The following is a 20,975-nucleotide window of genomic DNA, read 5'->3' as shown; positions in this document are numbered from 1 at the left end:
TTTTCAGGGAACTCTGCTGGCAACAGACTCCCTGCATCGTGGGACTGAGGGGAGAGAAGCAGCCCTACTCTCTGCAGATAGGTCCTGCTTCTTAGGCTACTGGACACCATTAGCTCCAGAGGGATCGTACACAGGATCTCACACTTTGTCGTCCGATCCCGGAGCCGCGCCGCCGTCCCCCTCGCAGAGCCGTAAGACAGAAGCCGGGTGAAAGAAGCAAGAAGACTTCGAAATCGGCGGCAGATGACTCCAGTCTTCACTGAGGTAGCGCACAGCACTGCAGCTGTGCGCCATTGCTCCCACACTACACCCACATACTCCGGTCACTGTAGGGTGCAGGGCGCAGGGGGGGGGGGGGGGCGCCCTGGGCAGCAATTAGGACCTCTTGGCAAAAGTTGGACATATAATACAGTTGGGCACTGTATATATGTATGAGCCCCCGCCATTATATTGTACATAAACGCGGGACAGAAGCCCGCGCTGAGGGGGCGGGGCTTCTTCCTCAGCACTCACCAGCGCCATTTTTTCTCCACAGCTCTGCTGAGAGGAAGCTCCCCAGGCTCTCCCCTGCAGATTCACGGTAGAAGAGGGTAAAAAGAGAGGGGGGGGCACATAAATTAGGCGCAAAAACATAATATACAGCAGCTACTGGGTTAACACTAAGTTACTGTGTGATTCCTGGGACATATAGCGCTGGGGTGTGTGCTGGCATACTCTCTCTCTGTCTCTCCAAAGGGCCTTGTGGGGGAGCTGTCATCAAAAAGAGCATCCCCTGTGTGTGTGGTGTGCCGGTACGCTTGTGTCGACATGTTTGACGAGGAAGGCTATGTGGAAGCAGAGCGGGAGCAAATGAATGTGGTGTCTCCGCCGACGGCGCCGACACCTGATTGGATGGATATGTGGAAGGTTTTAAATGATCATGTTAATTCCTTGCATAAAAGGTTGGATAAAGCTGAAACCTTAGGACAGTCGGGGTCTCAGCCCATGCCTGATCCTATGTCGCAGAGGCTGTCAGGGTCTCAGAAGCGCCCACTATCCCAAATTGTTGACACAGATACCGACATGGATTCTGACTCCAGTGTCGATTACGATGATGCAAAGTTACAGCCTAAATTGGCTAAATCCATCCGTTATATGATTATAGCAATTAAGGATGTGTTGCACATCACAGAGGAAACCCCAGTCCCTGACAAGAGGGTTCATATGTATGGGGAAAAAAGGCAGGTGGTGATTAATGAATGCATCTCTCAGTGGCTTTTATTTGTGGCTGTAACTTGTATTTTACTTGATGAGTTGCTAATCTCATGTTATAATGGAAGCCTAATATGACGGGTGTGGATTATTGCATCAACAGTTTCTAGGTTGACACTATAGGTCGACAGGCACTAGGTCGACAGGGTTGGAAAGTCGACAAGGGTTCTAGGTTGACATGGTCTAGGTCGACAGTTCAAAAGGTCGACATGAGTTTTTCATGTTTTTTGGTGTTGTTTTCTCCATATGTATATTTATATTTAATATAATTTTGTGTAAACTAAGCTTCTACAAAACAAAGTTCTTTTTGCCCATTGAAATCAATGTGCTATTTTAAGCCATGCGGTTCCCGCAGTTTTTACATCACTTCCGAACCGGAAGTGCCATGTTTTCCGTTTTTGAGACTAATAAAGTTTTAGGTATAAAAATACTCTTTTTAACAACATATCCAACCTTGACAAAGTGCTAGAAACAGCACGAAACGCGTTGGTGGATAGCGGTATTACAGACAAGACACCCTGCCACCTTGGAGATCGGACGCCGCCGAGTGACGTCACCCACCAAACCCTGCCGCACTCCGCTTCCCCCGCTGGATGCAGCGGTGGTGAGAAAGAACACACAAGCCGCGGACAGCCTTTTACAACACCAGGCTGAGGAATCCCGTGAACTTAGAGTGAGGTAGGGAAAGGTAGATCTCCTATGGACTGTGCTGACACCGCAAACAAAGCTCTAAAAAGAGCTGTAAACATATGTTAACAAAACTTTTTCTTTACAGGTGCCACTTAGTTTTATTAGTTCATTAAGCGCTCATTATTTTTGCCATTCTCCATACAGTGACTGGGAAGTTCCATTAGTGCACCGTGTCCCCTCACATGGCTCGCTTCGCTCGCCAAGCTTCGGGCAAGGTGCCTCGCTCTGCTACCGCTTCACTCTGCACAGATTACCGTTCCAATCGTAGTCCACGTGGATCGTTAAGTATGAAAAAGTCATGTCGACCTAGAAACCATGTCGACCTAGTGCCTGTCAACCAATAGTGGTCGACCTAAACGTTGTCGACCTAGACAGTGATAAAGCTAACTATTTATCTTATAACATTCACTATAAATGGGTAAGAGACTCAGTACGCAATTGGCGTGTGGGGTACCGTAAGGGTACGCACTTAGCGTAGCATACGCTCGGCCGTGATCGAGACGCACATGCGACACGCTCGCTCACAGCTTAATGCGTGGCGTCGAGCACGCTATAGGCGGCCGACTACCGTAATGCTACGCTACCAGCGTAGCGGACGCTCGAGTCCACGAGGAGAACACGAGCGGCGCAGACGCTCACGGGATGACAATCAGTAAACCTTGAATGTAACACACAGGATACTCTTATACTGTAAACCTTGTACTGAAATACTGTAGCGATGTAACGCTGCTTAACCTTGTTAATGCTAAAGCTGCTTGAGCGTTTGAGACGCTCCTATTACCCTCTGCAATATAATAAACACACGATACCTTGCTAAGGTTCCAACACCTTTACTAACAAGCTTTTAGTTATATCGAAAAGGGGAAACAGTTTACAAGTCATACACTACAAGCTAACATATCATTCTAACAGAATATCTAGACAGAAATATACAATAGCGTCACAATCCTATACTATAACAGAGAGAGAGAGAGAGAGTATGGCCAATACAAACAGAGAACAAGTTGGTTACAGAGAATAACTTACACACACTGGGAACGATCGCTGCGCAGCTTCTGGTACCAGCTCCAAGTTAGTCAAGATGAAAACCGTTTGTGGAGAGTGAGAGAGCTGCCCAGGCTGGCTGATCTTATATACACTGCGTACAGTACACTACAAAGGGACCTATAATCTCATTGTTCATTGGACACAGGAATGTCTCCTCGCATCATAACAAAAGGTCATAGGTTAGTTTGAACAGGTGGGCTGTGACTATATCAAACTGCTCAGGTGGGAGGGAATCTGAAGATTCCCGCCGCATGGGTAATGAATCGCAAATATAGTAAATGTCCAGAAAATACTAATGGCCATAACTATACGCAGGAGCGATTAATCTTTACCTAACCAGCACCGGATTGTTTCTAATAAAATGTTCTTTAGTCAGGTACCAGACACAGCTGCTCAAACCCTGTCTGACCCTTCGTACCATGCAAAGAGGAATTCCTCTGTCCAGCGACCCTTTACATTAAACAAACTTACAGTCATTATTAAGGGGAACATTATCTATAAAACATACTATTTGGTTTTATTATTTAACGATTGAGTCGCCCGCTAGACGCACACAAACTCTACCGTAAATGCACATACCACGCGCTCGAGCGCATGGCCGAGGAGGCGCCATCACGCAGCTGCGAGTATCCGTACGCACGGGAGAGAATGTGCACGTGCAGCAGGCACGCGCATGGGGTGGATATATGGCAACGTGTAGCATGATATTTTTCCGACTTTGACAACAGTGTCGATCTTCAGACCGGATCCCAATACGACACACAATAAGACTTTTATACTGAATCTGTTGAAATTTTACTAGACTTAAACCGGCCACACGCAGTGTTTGTTTCATTCAGTTTGGCTGGCTGGGATGAAGGCAGATTTGGCTGACAAGACATGCAGGGCCTCATTGAACACCAAAGATGGCTGTAAATGATGGAAATGAAAACAGATTTCAATTGTTCACAGCTGAAAATGCAGTGACCGCTATTGCTGTGAATGTGCAGGCAGCAGACAGCTGCAGTAAGGGAGCACCAGCAATTCAGTCTGGCTGCCAAAGTGTTGGATTTGTCCAATTTGACCACGCATGTGTGCATTCATTACCTCAAATACAGTGAGTTAGTCGGGATCTGCAACTACATTTATATCTCCGACAGCAAAAGAAAAAAAAGTTATTAGCTACTGTAAAAGGTTTGCTTCACAAAGAACGACTCTTCACTCTAGTTGCTCTGTCAGGTGGCTTCTTTATTCCTTACAAACGTTGTCCCATCACCATTGTTCAGCAGACACTGCTTTCCTGACCACTAGCTAAGCCCACACCAGCAGTGGCGTAAGTTTGTCCCAGTTGGCCGGAGGCAAGATAAATATTGGTGTCCCCGTATATATATATATATATATATATATATATATATATATATATATATATATATCTATATATACACACACACACACACACACACACACACACACACACACACACACACACACACACACACAATTCATTGTCTTTTATTTTAAATCACACAATTCCTAGCAGTCATACCCAGGATTAGAAGCCATGACCTGTTACACTGACAGCAGACACTTTACTGATAGAGCTATTTGCTCCTGCATAGGTAGCATGAGAATTCTAACTTTATGAAGTTACGTGTATTTGTCAGAAGTAACTTCATATAGTTAGAATTCTCATATTTCCTATACAGCAGCATAGGGGTCATCAGTAAGGTTTCTGCTTCCAGTGTACTAGGTCGTGGGTTCTAACCCTGGGTATGACACTTGTAAAATGTGTATCTGCAATAAAGAGGGTGTGACTTGCAGTGGCGTAACTAGAAATTTTTCTCCCCCAAGCCAAAAAATTATTCGGCATGCTCGTTGCTAGGGGGTAGTGCTTGTTGCTAGGGCTGTGCTCCCAGTGCCACATATGCCCCCAGTGCCAGATATTCCCCCACAGTGCCAGGTACTCACATGCCCCCAGTGCCAAATATAGCTCCCCCCCATGTGCCAGGTACACATACACCCCCCCAGTGCCACATATGCCCCCAGTGCCAGATATTCCCCCACAGTGCCAGGTACTCACATGCCCCCAATGCCAAATATAGCCCCCCCATGTGCTAGGTACACATATACCCCCCCAGTGCCACATATGCCCCCTCAGTGCCACTTATGCCCCCCGAAGTGCAAAATATGCTCCCCCTCCCCCTGTGCCGAATATACTCCCCCAGTGCCAGTTAAATTCCCCCCCCCCCCGGCTGTTTTATGATGTTGGGACACGGAGGGCACAGCGTGCGCCTCTTCTGTGTCCCTCCTGCGTCTCCGGCGGGTCTGTTAAAGGAAGTGCCGGTTCGTGAGCCAATCAGAGCTCACGAACGGCACTTCATTTATTAAAAACTGAGTCCGCCGTTACTACTCTCTCAGCCAGGGAATTCCAAACACGTATTGTCCTTACTGTGAAAAAACCTTTTTGCGTAAACTCCTCTCCTCTAACCTAAGCGAGTGTCCACGTGTCCTCTTTGCTGATCTTATTAAAAACAGGTCCCTCACAAGTTCTGTATATTGTCCCCCTATATATTTGTAGATATTGATCATGTCCCCTCTTAGTTTCCTCTTTTCCAGTGTAAACATTCCTAGCCTTGCACGCCTTTCCTCGTATTCCAGCGTCTCCATGCCCTTAATTAGTTTGGTCGCCCGCCTCTGAACCTTTTCTAGCTCAAGGATATTCTTTTTGTAGTATGGAGCCCAAAATTGCACAACAGTATTCAAGATGAGGCCTCACTAGTGATTTATATAATGGGATTATAACACTCTCGTCCCTTGCATCAATTCGCCGTTTTATGCATGCTAATATCCTAATAGTCACATAGTATCTAAGGTTGAAAAAAGACAATTTGTCCATCGAGTACAACCTGTTTTCCGTGTTGCTTTTGGTGCAATAATAAGTTGATATCTGCCTTTGCTAGATTGAATGTTTTCATTTAAACAGCCTTCTGAATGAAAGATTCTTCTCCTTGTACACTGGTTGTGGGTAATGTTGCTGTCCCATTTTTATAGCTTTCATGATTAATTATTAATGGTCTAGCAAGCCTTGCACATCCGTTGGCTCAATAGCTAAACCAAGCACGACTGTTAAATGTATTTTTAGACCGTTAGTTTTTGTATCATGTGCTAGAATATAGCAGATCCAGAAATGTTCTCTCTCGTTGCCAGCACATTAAAAGTTAAATTAATTCTTAATTATTTCTCTTCTAACGCCTACATCTCAAGCTATATGGAATGCGTGGATGCACAAAAATGCTTTTTTTTGTGTAGGCAGATTGTGTTTGACAAATCTACTGAGCATGTTTGGTGTCTACACCTAAAAATTCTCATGCAGCCTTACATCACCTCAGTCCTACATTCAGTATTCTGAAACTAATTTGGTTTGTGGAGTTGAACTTTAAACTTGGATGCAGATACGAAACATAGATTTATTATACTATGTGACCCTATTATACTAATGTTTAAATACTCTTTCCATTCAAATTTTACTTTGTAGAGCTGTTAAGTGTCTTGACGCTAATGTGATATCGACATTAAGTTACTCTTCAAAGGAATTGGTGATAATCATTACAGCCTAAATAAATATTTGATTGCAAGCTTTTACGACTGTTAGAGCTGTGTCAGGCATAATGTCATAAACTTTAATGATGATTTGTATGGAATTATGTGAGATTATGTAAAACTCTTTACTTATCTGCTCTGTGTTGACCCAGCAGGTTTCACAGTGTTGCTTGAGTCCCCTCTTGCTTAATACTAGCGTTTTTTCAAATTGCTTTGTCCTTCTCAAGGACTTTACTCCATGGGTTTCATTCGAAGGCTAGCACAGTAGAAGTCTTTAATACTACTTCTTAGGTGTCTCCTGGAATTACATGTCCCCATGCAATGGCCCTTCAAAGCCTAAATGCACAGGGTATTACTTACTTGGCCAGCCACTAAGGGGTCAATTCTATTCATCGACAGTTGAATAGCGCCGGGAGTTGGCTCCCGGCACTATTCAATACAGCGCCAAGTGACACCAATTGTCGGGAATTCTTCTCTCACCCCCGGGGGATGAGAGAAGAAACCCGACAAAAAGGCTGCCGCAAGGCTGATTCTGTCGGGAATCAGCATTGCGCCGTGGAGTTAAGTCGGAGAATGCCCCTTCTCCCGACAAATCAACCTGATAAGTCGGCGAGAACGGGCCTTCGCCGACTTAACTTGAGCTGAATTGAATAGCAACGGGAGCTAACTCTCGGCGCTATGCTGAATAGAATTGACCCCTAACAGAGCTATTCAATTGTAGCTCCATTCTGGGTGCAAATAATGGCCGGTGTCTGCATTTCAGCTTGCACCTCCCCTGGGAAATAGGGTGCCATAATTGGTTGAATCCCCCCCATTATGTAGTTTGTATTGGCACCCAGGGGCATAGTTCTTAAGCAGAAGGCGGGTGGTCTTCTGTATGCCGGCGGTCGGGCTCCCGGCGCTCAGTATACCGGCGCCGGGAGCCCGACCGCCGGCATACCGACACTTATTTTCCCTCGTGGGGGTCCACGACCCCCATAGAGGGAGAATAAAATAGTGTGGCGCGCGTAGCGCGCCACCGTGCCCGTAGCGTGGCGAGCGCAGCGAGCCCGCAAGGGGCTCATTTGCGCTCGCCACACTGTCGGTCAGCCGGCGGTCGGGCTCCCGGTGCCGGTATGCTGGGCGCCGGGAGCCCGACCGCCGGCCAGCCGTAGTGAACCCGTTGCAGCCTTCAAATGACATATCTTATATGAGTTTTATATACTGTAGGTTATTTATGCATTCCGGTGACTTAGAAGCACGGGGGTAAAACCAGGAGAGACGGCACCCATGTCTAGTGGCCTTAGGACCCCACTGCAGCATAAATACCCTGTTTGAGCTCAGGCCCATCTAGTTTTTTTCCATATATGTATGAATACGTTATCGCTAACATTGCCTGTTTAGCATATGGCGGCTGATTGATTTACCAGTTTCACATGATGTATGTCTTGCCAATTTCTGCTTGCAGACTATGGAGATGTGCACAGAAATCAAATAGCACAATTGCCCTTACTTGTGCACTGCAAGCTTCTGACAGCAGCTCATATCTAACCCTACCTCTTAATCGTACGTTTTTTTTTTTTTTTTTAATGCCGGAAAACACGGTGTGATAACCTCACTGTACAGCATTCTTGTTGTAATTTAGAAGCGCAAATATACTGCCCAATACCCGACTCCCATTAATGTCAGTGCGTCAGAGTAGCGTTTAGAACTATGGATTTGCCTTCACTTTCAGAGCAAGATTAACTCTAGCCAACATAAAGGTGATTGTAGATGCATTAAGTCAGCTCTTTATTATGCAATTACTTCTATATTACTAACTAGTTATACTAGCTTTGCATGTAGGGATTTATTTTGTCTTGACGTTTTGTAAATGAGAGGTTTAGCTCTGGGATTAGCAGCTAGTGGTTGTATGTGTTAGTGTTGTGGATAGGAGACATATCTCATAACGTAATACAGTTCAGTGTTAGTCAATTTGAGGTCACTAGAGGAGCAAAGGGTTCACATGGAGAATAACTGATGACGAGTGTGTAAATCTGAGCTGGTGGGTTCTAAAGAAACATTTTTTGTTGCAGAAGAGGCAACAAAGAACAGCCTTGTAGTTCTTTGTTACTGACCCTGAACTAGTCACAAACTTGTCCATTTTGCAACACATTTTAGGACTTAATTGTTAAAAATGTTGTACAGTGCCATGCCACTCTCTGCTTCCAATGTCACAAGCTTTTCATACAATTGCATTTCTCTAACGTCCTAGTGGATGCTGGGGACTCCGTCAGGACCATGGGGAATAGCGGCTCCGCAGGAGACAGGGCACAAAAGCAAGCTTTTAGGATCACATGGTGTGTACTGGCTCCTCCCCCTATGACCCTCCTCCAAGCCTCAGTTAGGTTTTTGTGCCCGTCCGAGAAGGGTGCAATCTAGGTGGCTCTCTTAAAGAGTTGCTTAGAAAAAGTTTTTAGGTTCTTTATTTTCAGTGAGTCCTGCTGGCAACAGGCTCACTGCATCGAGGGACTTAGGGGAGAGAATTTCAACTCACCTGCGTGCAGGATGGATTGGATTCTTAGGCTACTGGACACCATTAGCTTCAGAGGGAGTCGGAACACAGGTCTCGCCCTGGGGTTCGTCCCGGAGCCGCGCCGCCGACCCCCTTGCAGATGCTGAAGATTGAAGAGGTCCGGAACCAGGCGGCAGAAGACTTTTCAGTCTTCCTCAGGTAGCGCACAGCACTGCAGCTGTGCGCCATTGTCTGTCAGCACACTTCCCACAGCGATCACGGAGGGTGCAGGGCGCGGGGGGGGGGGCGCCCTGGCAGCAATGTAGAATACCTGTATGGCGAAAAATACATCACATATAGCCCTTGAGGCTATATGGATGTATTTAACCCCTGCCAGACTTCACAATCTCCGGAGAAGAAGCCCACCGAAAAGGGGGCGGGGCCTATTCTCCTCCGCACACAGCGCCATTTTCCCTCACAGAAAGGCTGAGGGGAAGGCTCCCAGGCTCTCCCCTGCACTGCACTACAGAAACAGGGTTAAAACAGAGAGGGGGGGCACTGATTTGGCGATATACATATATATTAAATGCTATATGGGAGGAACACTTATATAAGGGTTGTCCCTGTATAATTATAGCATTTTGGTGTGTGCTGGCAAACTCTCCCTCTGTCTCCCCAAAGGGCTAGTGGGTCCTGTCCTCTATCAGAGCATTCCCTATGTGTGTGCTGTATGTCGGTACGTGTGTGTCGACATGTATGAGGAAAATGTTGGTGAGGAGGCGGAGCAAATTGCCTGTAATGGTGATGTCACTCTCTAGGGAGTCGACACCGGAATGGATGGCTTACTTATGGAATTACGTGATAATGTCAACACGCTGCAAGTGGGTTGACGACATGAGACGGCCGGCGAACAAATTAGTACCGGTCCAGGCGTCTCAGACACCGTCAGGGGCTTGTAAAAACGCCCATTTACCTCAGTCGGTCGACATAGACCCAGACACGGACACTGATTTCAGTGTCGACGGTGAAGAAACAAACGTATTTTCCTTTAGGGCCACACGTTAAGGGCAATGAAGGAGGTGTTACATATTTCTGATACTCCAAGTACCACAAAGAAGGGTATTATGTGTGAGGTGAAAAAACTACCTGTAGTTTTTCCTGAATCAGATAAATTAAATGAAGTGTGTGATGATGCGTGGGTTTCCCCCGATAGAAAATTATTGGCGGTATACCCTTTCCCGCCAGAAGTTAAGGCGCATTGGGAAACACCCCTCAGGGTGGATAAGGCGCTCACATGCTTATCAGAAAAATATCCTAAAAAGTATACACACACATGCTGGTGTTATACTGTGACCAGCGATCGCCTCAGCCTGGATGTGCAGAGCTGAGGTGGCTTGGTCGGATTCCCTGACTAAAAATATTGATACCCTTGACAGGGACAGTATTTTATTGACTATAGAGCATTTAAAGGATGCATTTCTATATATACGAGATGCGCAGAGGGATATTTGCACTCTGGCATCAAGAGTAAATGCGATGTCCATATCTGCAAGAAGATGTTTATGGACACGACAGTGGTCAGGGGATGCAGATTCCAAACGGCACAAAGATGTATTGCCGTATAAAAGGGGAGGAGTTATTTGGGGTCGGTCCATGGGACCTGGTGGCCACGGCAACTGCTGGAAGATCCACCGTTTTTTTACCCTAAGTCACATCTCTGCAGAAAAAGACACCGTCTTTTCAGCCTCAGTCTTTTCGTCCCTATAAGATATCTGCCCAGGGATAGAGGAAAGGGAAGAAGACTGCAGCAGGCAGCCCATAACAGAAGCCCTCCACCGCTTCTACTAAGTTCTCAGCATGACGCTGGGACCGTACAGGACCCCTGGATCCTACAAGTAGTATCAAAGGGGCACAGATTGGAATGTCGAGGCGTTTCCCCCCTCGCAGGTTCCTGTAGTCTGCTGTACCAATGTCCCCCTCCGACAGGGAGGCAGTATTGAAAACAATTCACAAGCTGTATTCCCAGCAGGTGATAATAAAATTACCCCTCCTACAACAAGGAAAGGGGTATTGTTCCACACTATAGGGTGGTACTGAAGCCAGAAGGCTAGGTGAGACCGATTCTAAATCTGAAAAATTTGAACACTTACAAGGGTTCAAATCCAGATGGAGTCACTCAGAGCAGTGATAGCGAACTGGGAACAAGGGGACTATATGGTGTCCCGGGACATCAGGGATGCTTACCTCCATGTCCCAAAATTTGCTTTTCTCACCAAGGGTACCTCAGGTTCGGGGTACAGAACTGTCACTATCAGTTTCAGACGATGCCGTTGGAGTGTCCAAGGCACCCCGGGTCTTTACCAAGGTAATGACCGAAATGAGGATTCGTCTTCAAAGAAAATGGACGACCTCCTGATAAGAACAAGGTCCAGAGAACAGTTGGAGGTCGGAGTAGCACTATCTCAAGTAGTTCTACGACAGCACGGGTGGATTCTAAATATTCCAAAACCGCAGTTGTTCCGACGACACGTCTGCTGGTCCTAGGGATGATTCTGGACACAGTCCAGGAAAAGGGTGTTTCTCCCAGAGGAGAAAGCCAGGGAGTTATCCGAGCTAATCGGGATCCTCCTAAAACCAGGAAAAGTGTCAGTGCATCATTGCACAAGAGTCCTGGTAAAAAATGGTGGCTTATTACGAAGCGCTTCCATTCGGCAGATTTCACGCAAGAACTCTTCAGTGGGATCTGCTGGACAAATGGTCCGGATCGCATCTTCAGATGCATCAGCGGATAACCCTATATCCAAGGACAAGGGTGTCTCTCCTGTGGTGATTACAGAGTGCTCATCTTCTAGAGGGCCGCAGATTCGGCATTCAGGATTGGATGCTGGTAACCACGGAGGCCAGCCTGAGAGGCTGGGGAGCAGTCACACAGGGAAAAAATTTCCAGGGAGTGTGATCAAGTCTGGAGAATTCTCTCCACATAAATATACTGGAGCTAAGAGCAAATTTGTAATGCTATAAGCTTAGCAAGGCCTCTGCTTCAAGGTCAGCCGGTATTGATCCAGTGGGATAACATCACGGCAGTCGCCCACGTAAACAGATAGGGCGGCATAAGAAGCAGGAGGGCAGTGGTCAAAACTGCAAGGATTTTTCGCTAGACGGAAAATCATGTGATAGCACTGTCAGCAGTGTTCATTCCGGGAGTGGACGACTGGGAAGCAGACTTCCTCAGCAGGCACGACCTCCACCCGGGAGAGTGGGAACTTCATCGGGAAGTTTTCCGCATGATTGTGAACCGTTGGGAAAGACCAAAGGTGGAAATGATGGCGTCCCGCCCGAACAAAAAACGGGACAGGTATTGCGCCAGGTCACGAGACCTTCAGGCGATAGCTGTGGACGTCCTGGTAACACCTTGGGTGTAACAGTCGGTGTATGTGTTCCCTCTTCTGCTTCTCATAACCAAGGTATTGAGAATTATAAGACGTAGAGGAGTAAGAACTATACTCGTGGCTCCGGATTGGCCAAGAGGGACTTGGTACCCGGAACTTCAAGAGATGCTCACAGAGGACTAATGGCCTCGGGAGCTAAGATGGGATTTGCTTTCAGCAAGAACCATGTCTGTTCCAAGAGGAACCGTGGCATCTGCCTCTAAGAAAGGACCTGCTCCAGCGGGGACCTTGTCTGTTCCAAGACTTACCGCGACTGCGTTTGACGGCATGGCGGTTGAACGCCGGATCCTAAGGGAAAAGGCATTCCGGAAGAGGTCATACCTACCCTGGTCAAAGCCAGGAAGGAGGTGACCGCACAACGTTATCACCACATGTGGTGAAAATATGTTGCGTGGGTGAGGCCAGGAAGGCCCCACGAAAAAATTTCAACTAGGTCGATTTCTGCACTTCCTGAAAACAGGAGTGTCTATGAGCCTCAAATTGGGGTCCATTAAGATTCAAGTTTCGGCCCTGTAGATTTTCTTCCAGAAAAAATTGGCTTCAATTCCTGAAGTCCAGACGTTTGTCAAGGGAGTATTGCATATACAGCCCCTTGTGTGCCTCCAGTGGCACCGTGGGATCTCAACGTAGTGTTGGGATTCCTCAAATCATATTGGTTTGAACCGATCAAATCTGTGGATTTGAAATATCTCACATGGAAAGGGACCATGTTGTGGCCCTGGCCTCGGCCAGGCGATTGTCAGAATTGGGGGCTTTGTCTTAAAAAAAAAAAAAAAAAAAAAAAAGCTCATATTTGTTTTTCCATTCGGACAGGGCAGAACTGCGGACTCGTCCCCAGTTTCTTCCTAAGGTGGTGTCAGCGTTTCGCCTGAAACAACATATTGTGGTGCCTGCGGCTACTAGGGACTTGGAGGACTCCAAGTTGCTAGACGTTGTCGGGGCCCTAAAAAATATATATATATATATATATATATATATATATATATATATATATTTCCAGGACGGCTGGAGTCAGAAAGTCTGACTTGCTGTTTATATTGTATGCACCCCAAAAGATGGGTGCTCCTGCTTCTAAGCAGACTATTGCTCGTTGGATTTGTAGTACAATTCAGCTTGCACAGTCTGTGGCAGGCCTGCCACAGCCAAAATCTGTCAATGCCCATTCCACAAGGAAGGTGGGCTCATCTTGGGCGGATGCCCGAGGGGGTCTCGGCTTTAAAATTTTGCCGAGCAGCTACGTGGTCAGGGGGGAACACGTTTGTAAAATTCTACAAATTTGATACCCTGGCTGAGGAGGACCTGGAGTTCTCTCATTCGGTGCTGCAGAGTCACCCGCACTCTCCCGCCCGTTTGGGAGCTTTGGTATAATCCCCATGGTCCTGACGGAGTCCCCAGCATCCACTAGGACGTTAGAGAAAATAAGATTTTACTTACCGATAAATCTATTTCTCGTAGTCCGTAGTGGATGCTGGGCGCCCATCCCAAGTGCGGATTGTCTGCATTACTTGTACATAGTTATTGTTACAAAAATCGGGTTATTATTGTTGTGAGCCATCTTTTTTAGAGGCTACTTCATTGTTATCATACTGTTAACTGGGTTCAGATCACAAGTTGTACGGTGTGATTGGTGTGGCTGGTTTGGGTCTTACCCGGGATTCAAGATCCTTCCTTATTGTGTACGCTCGTCCGGGCACAGTACCTAACTGAGGCTTGGAGGAGGGTCATAGGGGGAGGAGCCAGTACACACCATGTGATCCTAAAAGCTTGCTTTTGTGCCCTGTCTCCTGCGGAGCCGCTATTCCCCATGGTCCTGACGGAGTCCCCAGCATCCACTACGGACTACGAGAAATAGATTTATCGGTAAGTAAAATCTTATTTTTTTTTTTATTTAGTAGAATTTATCATAAGTTTTTATTTGATTATCATAAAATTCCTCTGACGGGGGCTGTGCTAGATCCGAAACTGCACAATGGAATCCTAGTTTTGCCTGTAAGCGTTTTTGAATGCAATCGTTGATGTTGTGTTTTTGTTCAGAGCTTTTTGCGTTAAGTGTCAGAAGATAAATTGCTGCATTCATATGCCCAATTAGTAAAGTGTATTTAGACTGTGATTTTTGCCTAAAGCAGTGCAGTGTACTATATATTTTTTGTATAATGCACTTTGTAATTATTTGAGCCAGTCTGCCTGCACAGGTCAGGTGTGATGGATTGCAGTTAGCGTGTAGTCTCTCGAAACCGATACGAAGGCAGAAAATGCATCGGAAGCCGGAGTGTTTTAATAAAGCATTGGCTTTGTTTTATTTCTCCAGGGCCTAGTAATGGGGATTCACGCAGACGTTTGCGATGCTAAACAGAAGCACCGAATATCAAAGTAAACAACCAGAAACATGATGATATAGCAGGTAAGCTCATTGTATTCAGGTCAGGGACAAGACACAGCAGTAGGCAGACTGGTGATGAATAAATAAATGTTGTGTATCGTTTGCAAACAATAAACATCTAATATGTGCTGCTACTAACAGCCGTGTATCTATATTAATCTGTCACTGGCTCCAGAGCCATGAGTATACGGTATCCCGTCTTTTTGTTGTCTACACTTAGGTCGACCACTGTTGGTCAGCATGTTTTAGGATGACATGGTCAGTAGATCGACATGGAAAAGGTCAACACATGAAAGGTCGACATGAGTTTTTACAATTTTTTTTTAACTTTACGATTCACATGGACTATGATTGGTAACCTGCCAGAAGGGGATACGGTTCACTAATTGGGGTTCCCGGTCACTCTACGGAGAACACGACATCAATTTTTTTAAACAAAACAAACCTCATGTCGGCCTTTTTCCATGTAGACCCAGTGGCCGTGTCAACCTATTTTGAGTGTCTTATCTAGTCACTGTCAACCAATAGCGGTCGACCTAATGACCGTCGACCTACAGGTGGGTCCATATATATCTTGACTTCTTTGCTGCGCCTAAGGACACCGTGATTTATTAGCATAAGCCCTTCATCTATTGATCTCAGCTGCAATACAATACAGAGAACAATACATCAGGGGATTAAGTCACTACAGCAGAGGGTTAAGTCTGATTGACCTGGCTCAGTTAATCTTATTAAAGGCCAAGATAAACGTGGCCCCATCTGTAGTTAGGGTCGACGCAATGAACCACACCTGACTCTTGGCTAGACAGGAGGCCATGTTTAGTAGTACTTCCTTCTGGTGGTTTTCATGGAATCACAACAACTAATCAGCAATTTGTCAAGTGCAGGTTCCAGAATGAGTGCAAGTGTTTGGTTGCTAAGGTTTAATGATAATTTGTCACATGATGGTAAATAAGCCCCATAGATATTTTATTGATTTTTAATCCTTTCACTGTAAGCACTAAGATAAACAAACTTTTCTCCAAATGAAATGCTATTATTTCCACATTAATGTAATGTAAACTCTGTTCTGTAGCATTATTTAGTAGATATACACAGAAAATAACTAGCACACTTAGGGCAAGTGTATGTGAAACGTTATTGGTTGCCCTTATACATGAAGAGCATTACAGGTGCCAGGGATCTCCGGCTAAAGCCCGGTATACAATTACAAATATGAAAAAAACTTGGCACCTTCGGTCCTTGCACAATGATATGGACAGGTGCAATTTTATAGATAGAATCCCTACTGTTATAATGTTATGCTTGCCCCGCAAGACAAGGTGTTAGGGCATTATACTGAGGAAATGCACTCGCTGGTTAGATTGTCTTTTTCTGCCATTTCTCTATTGCAGTGGTTCTCAAACTCGGTCCTCAGGACCCCACACGGTTTACGTTTTCCATGTCACCCGGCAGCTGCACTGTGTGTCACCAACTGTCACAATTTAAAAATCTACAGGTGACCTGCAAAACATGAACCGTGTGGGGTCCTGAGGACCGAGTTTGAGAACCTGTGCTCTATTGGCTTATTCTGAGGCTACTCTCAGCACATAGGGGTCTATTTACTAAGCCTTGGATGGAGATAAAGTACCAGCCAAGCAGCTCCTAACTGTCATTTTTCAAACCCAGCCTGTGACATTGCAGTTAGGAGCTGATTGTCTGGGACTTTATCTCTGTCCACTTTATCTCCATCCAAGACCTAGGGGGACATGTACTAAGCAGTGATAAAAGTGGAGAAGTGAGCCAGTGGAGAAGTTGCCCATGACAACCAATCAGCTGCGCTGAATACTTTTATAGTATGCAAATTATAAATGTTACGTCACTGCTGATTGGTTGTCATGGGCGACTTTTCCACTGGCTCACTTCTCCGCTGCTTAGTACATGTCCCCCTTAGTAAATAGACACCAAAGTACCAGCCAACCAGCTCATAACTGTCATCTTTCAAACCTAACTTTTTACATGGCAGTTAGGAGCTGATTGGCTGGTACTTTATTTTCGTCCACTTTACCCTCATCCAACGCTTAGTAAATAGACCCCTTAAAGCACTTTATTTTCGTCCACTTTACCCTCATCCAACGCTTAGTAAATAGACCCCTTAAAGCAGCTCAAGAGAATTCCATTTTACATGGTTATACATAGCCAGGGCTTCACAGGACTCTAATAATGAATTAAACTATTATTTTTGTTGGAGTATGGTTATTTTCCAAACAATTTGTAGACCCTTACCATATTGAATAGAAGGAAGTCTAGCAACTTTAAACTGTTCTCTGATTTATTATGGCATAACATCTTGGAATGTTGTAGATATATCCAAGTAAAACAAACAAGAGCTGTCTTACAATGTCAGTGCCTTTGCAGGCTGAGACTACAGGGAATATTCGTGTTTTCCATGGTAAAACTTTATTTTAAGATGGTGGTTAAACCTTAGCATATCTGAGCCCCTGTGTCCTGCAGGGTTCCGGTATGAATGGTCGACCATGTTATGGTCAACAGTCATTAGGTCGACCACTATTGGTCGACATTGACATGGTCGACATGGACACATGGTCGACACATGAAAATGGTCGACACATGAAAGGTCGACATATGAAAAGGTCGACATGAGTTTAACTTTTTTTGGTGTCGTTTTTTGCGTAAAGTGACTGGGAACCCCAATTAGTGCACCGCGTCCCCTCGCATGGCTCGCTTCGCTCGCCATGCTTCGGGCATGGTGCCTTCGCTCCGCTACCGCTTCGCTCGGCACACTTTACCGTTCCAATCGTAGTCCATGTGGATCGTAAAGTATGGAAAAGTTCCCCAAAACAAAAAAAAAGTTAAAAAACTCATGTCGACCTTTTCATATGTCGACCATTTTCATGCGTCGACCATGTGTCAATGTCGACCAATAGTGGTCGACCTAATGACTGTCGACCATAACATGGTCGACCATGTGAACGGATACCGTCCTGCAGACATCCATTTTATTCCAGAGCTGGATTGTGATACCAGAAGAACAGTAGTCCTGCTGCGACCTAAATGCATGTGTCTTATGCTTTAATTGCACTTAATTTTCTCTGACGTCCTAGTGGATGCTGTGAACTCCGTAAGGACCATGGGGAATAGCGGCTCCGCAGGAGACTGGGCACAACTAAAGAAAGCTTTAGGTCACCTGGTGTGCACTGGCTCCTCCCACTATGACCCTCCTCCAAGCCTCAGTTAGATTTTGTGCCCGGCCGAGGTTGGATGCACACTAGGGGCTCTCCTGAGCCCTTAGAAAGATTTAGGTTTTTTATTTTCAGTGAGACCTGCTGGCAACAGGCTCACTGCAGCGAGGGACTAAGGGGAGAAGAAGCGAACTCGCCTGCTTGCAGCCGGATTGGGCTTCTTAGGCTACTGGACACCATTAGCTCCAGAGGGATCGACCGCAGGCCCAGTCCTTGGTGTTCGGTCCCGGAGCCGCGCCGCCGTCCCCCTTACAGAGCCAGAAGCAAGAACGGAAAATCGGCGGCAGAAGACATCAGTCTTCACCAAGGTAGCGCACAGCACTGCAGCTGTGCGCCATTGCTCCTCATGTACACCTCACACTCCGGTCACTGAGGGTGCAGGGCGCTGGGGGGGGGCGCCCTGAGCAGCAATATTAACACCTTGGCTGGCAAAAATACCACAATATATAGCCCCAGAGGCTATATATGTGGTAAATACCCCTGCCAGAATCCAGAAAAAAGCGGGAGAAAAGTCCGCGAAAAAGGGGCGGAGCTATCTCCCTCAGACACACTGGCGCCATTTTCTCTTCACAGTGCAGCTGGAAGAAAGCTCCCCAGGCTCTCCCCTGTAGTTTTCAGGCTCAAAGGGTTAAAAAGAGAGGGAGGGCACTAAATTTAGGCGCAATATTATATATACAAGCAGCTATTGGGGAAATTTCACTCAGTTATAGTGTTAATCCCCACATTATATAGCGCTCTGGTGTGTGCTGGCATACTCTCTCTCTGTCTCCCCAAAGGGCTTTGTGGGGTCCTGTCCTCAGTCAGAGCATTCCCTGTGTGTGTGCGGTGTGTCGGTACAGCTGTGTCGACATGTTTAATGAGGAGGCTTATATGGTGACGGAGCAGATGCCGATAAATGTGATGTCGCCCGCTGTGGGGCCGACACCAGAGTGGATGGTTAGGTGAAAGGTATTAACCGACAGTGTCAACTCCTTACATAAAAGGGTGGATGACGTAACAGCTGTGGGACAGCCGGCTTCTCAGTCCGCGCCTGCCCAGGCGTCTCAAAGGCCATCAGGGGCTCAAAAAACGCCCGCTCACTCAGATGGCAGACACAGATGTCGACACGGAGTCTGACTCCAGTGTCGACAAGGTTGAGACATATACACAATCCACTAGGAACATCCGTGACTTAATCCCGGCAATAAAAAATGTGTTACACATTTCTGACATTAACCCAATTACCACTAAAAAAGTGTTTTAAGTTTGGGGAGAAAAAGCAGACAGTGTTTTGTTCCCCCATCAGATGAATGAATGAAGTGTGTGAAAAGCGTGGGTTCCCCCCGATAAGAAACTGGTAATTTCTAAAAAGTTACTGATGGCGTACCCTTTCCCGCCAGAGGATAAGTTACGCTGGGAGATATCCCCTAGGGTGGATAAGGCGCTCACACGGTTGTCAAAAAAGGTGGCACTGCCGTTTTAGGAACGGCCACTTTGAAGGTACCTGTTGATAAAAAGCAGGAGGCTATCCTGAAGTCTGTATTTACACACTCAGGTACTAGACTGAGACCTGCAGATCGTGCTGCTGCAGCGTGGTCGGTGACCCTGTCACACATGAGAACATATTAAAGACGTCGTCTTATATATGAGGGATGCACAGAGGGATATTTTGCCGGCTGGCATCCAAAATGAATGTAATGACCATTCTGTCAGGAGGGTATTAGAGACCTGTCACTGGACAGGTGATGCTGACTTTAAAAGGCGCATAGAGACTCTGCCTTATAAGGGTGAGGAATTATTTGGGGATGGTCTCTGGGACCTCGTATCCATTACCTCAGGTTTCCTCACAGACTAAGAAAGCACTGTATTATCAGGTACAGTCCTTTCGGCTTCAGAAAAGCAAGCGGGTCAAAGGCGCTTCCTTTCTGTACAGAGACATGGGGAGAGGGAAAAAGCTGCACCAGTCAGCCTGTTCCCAGAATCAAAATTCTTCTCTCGCTTCCTCTGAGTCCACAGCATGACGCGGGGGCTCCACAGGTGTAGCCAGGTACGGTGGGGGGCCGTCTCAAAAAATTTCAGCGATCAGTGGGCTCGCTCACAGGTGGATCCCTGTTTCATTCAAGTAGTATTTCAGGGGTACAAGCTGGAATTCGAGATGTCTCCCCCCCGCCGTTTCCTCAAATATGCCTTGCCGACAACTCCCTCAGGCAGGGAGGCTGCGCTAGAGGCAATTAATAAGCTGTATTCCCAGCAGGTAATACTCAAGGTGCCCCTACTTCAACAAGGACGGGGTTACTATTCCACACGGTTTGGGGTACCGAAACCCATTTTATATTTAAAATCCTTGAACACATACATAAAAAAATTCAAGTTCAAGATGGAATCGCTCAGGGCGGTTATTGCAAGCCTGGACGAGGGGGATTACATGGGATCCCGGGACATCAAGGATGCTTACCTGCATGTCCCCATTTACCATCCTCGCCAGGAGTACCTCAGATTTGTGGTACAGGATTACCATTACCAAGTCCAGACACTGCCGTTTGGACTGTACATGGCACCGAGGGTGTTTACCAAGGTAATGGCCAAAATGATGATACTCCTTCGAAAAAAGGGAGTTTTAATTATCCCGTACTTGGACAATCTCCTTATAAGGGCAAGGTCCAAGGAGCAGTTGCTAGTCGGGGTAGCACTATTTTGGAAAGTGCTACAACAGCACGGTTGGATTCTAAACAGTCCAAAGTCATAGCTGGTTCCTACGACACGTCTACTGTTCCTGGGGATGGTTCTGGACACAGAACAGAAATAAGTGTTTCTCTCGGAGGAGAAAGCCAAGGAACTGTCATCTCTAGTCAGAGACCTCCTGAAGCAAAAACAGGTATCGGTGC

The 20,975-nt window shown here is 46.3% G+C and overlaps 1 protein-coding gene across 7 annotated transcripts in view; it reads left to right on the top strand.

Annotated features, from left to right (window-relative positions):
- SIPA1L1 (signal induced proliferation associated 1 like 1) overlaps nucleotides 1–20,975 on the top strand; it is a 396,543-nt gene that overhangs the window by 110,889 nt on the left and 264,679 nt on the right. For all 7 annotated transcript variants that reach the window (XM_063947278.1, XM_063947276.1, XM_063947275.1 and 4 more), the window contains one exon: nucleotides 14,798–14,890. The gene's annotated coding sequence lies outside the window, so the exon portion shown is untranslated. The remainder of the gene's footprint in view (nucleotides 1–14,797; nucleotides 14,891–20,975) is intronic.

This window comes from Pseudophryne corroboree, chromosome 12 (assembly GCF_028390025.1).
Source record: "Pseudophryne corroboree isolate aPseCor3 chromosome 12, aPseCor3.hap2, whole genome shotgun sequence".
Lineage (NCBI taxonomy): Eukaryota > Metazoa > Chordata > Amphibia > Anura > Myobatrachidae > Pseudophryne > Pseudophryne corroboree.
Note: the sequence above shows the minus strand (reverse complement) of the source record. Positions and strands in the feature narration are given on the sequence as shown.